Source organism: Corvus brachyrhynchos, unplaced genomic scaffold (assembly GCF_000691975.1).
Source record: "Corvus brachyrhynchos isolate BGI_N302 unplaced genomic scaffold, ASM69197v1 scaffold58, whole genome shotgun sequence".
Lineage (NCBI taxonomy): Eukaryota > Metazoa > Chordata > Aves > Passeriformes > Corvidae > Corvus > Corvus brachyrhynchos.
Window position 1 is genome coordinate 1,659,865 of NW_008239539.1, and position 1,098 is coordinate 1,660,962.

Sequence of the window (1,098 nt, forward strand, 5' to 3'; positions counted from 1 at the left end):
GCTGCCAGGGAACAGGGACAGGAGGAGAGGGAACGGCCTCAGGCTGGGCCAGGGGAGGTTTAGGTTGGATATTGGGGAAATTCCTTCATGGGAAGGGTGGTCAGGCACTGGCACAGCTGCCCAGGGCAGTGGTGGGGTCACCATCCCTGGGGGGATTTAAAAGCTGTGTGGATGTGGCACTTGGTGGCCTTGGCAGTGCCGGGGGAATGGTTGGACTCGTTGATCCAAGAGGTCTTTTCCAGCCATAATGATTCCATGACTGACTCTGCCATCGGTGCTGGATCATGTACTGGGATCTCTGTGCTGACTCTAAGGCCCAGCCTTAGCAAGGGCCTGGGGTACAGAGCTGCTCTGTTGGGCTGCTGTGGGTGCCCAACAAAGCTGGAGAAGGGGTTTCTGCTGGGGTTTTAGGTCCTTTCCCAGCATGGCTGTGTGAGCCCTGTGATTCCAGCAGGTGGGATTTCCAGAGCCCTTCAAAGCATCCATGGGCAGCTGCACAGCCGGCTGTGGCTTGGCCTGTCCTGCTTTTCCAGGAGCTGCTCTCCTGCTGGTGACTGAGGCATAGGAGGAACAGGGCCAGGAGCTTTATGGCTGGCCCTGGCTTGGGACTGAGCTGAGGGAGAGGGTTCAAGGGTTACAGCCCTGCGGGTGCCTCTTGGTGGGGAGTTGAATTCTGCAAAGATAAACTTCAGGGGGGTGAGATTGGAAGCTGAGGTTTCCTTATCACATCCAGTGCAGTGCTCCTGTGTGGCAGCTGGAAGCTGGGCTGGCGTGTCGGAAGTCTGTCTCTGAACAACATCCCTGCTGGACTGGGAGACAGGCGGCTGCTTCCCTTCTGCCTGTTGTCCTTGAGGCAAGTTGGGACAGGTCTGTCACAAGCCTAATTTCCCTCCAGAGCAGGAAAGTGGTTTTGCTTCCTCTCCAAGCACTGAGAGCAAAGGCCTTGCTCAGAGGGCAGTTGCAGGTGGACAGCCTTCCCTGCAGACAGACGGGCTGCAGTGAGGCTGGGGCAGTGCAGGTGGCCAGAGCCAGGACAGCCGCTGAAGGGTCGCCGGGCACCAGGGAGGCCGTGTTTTAGAGCAGCCCGCTCTAGTGGAA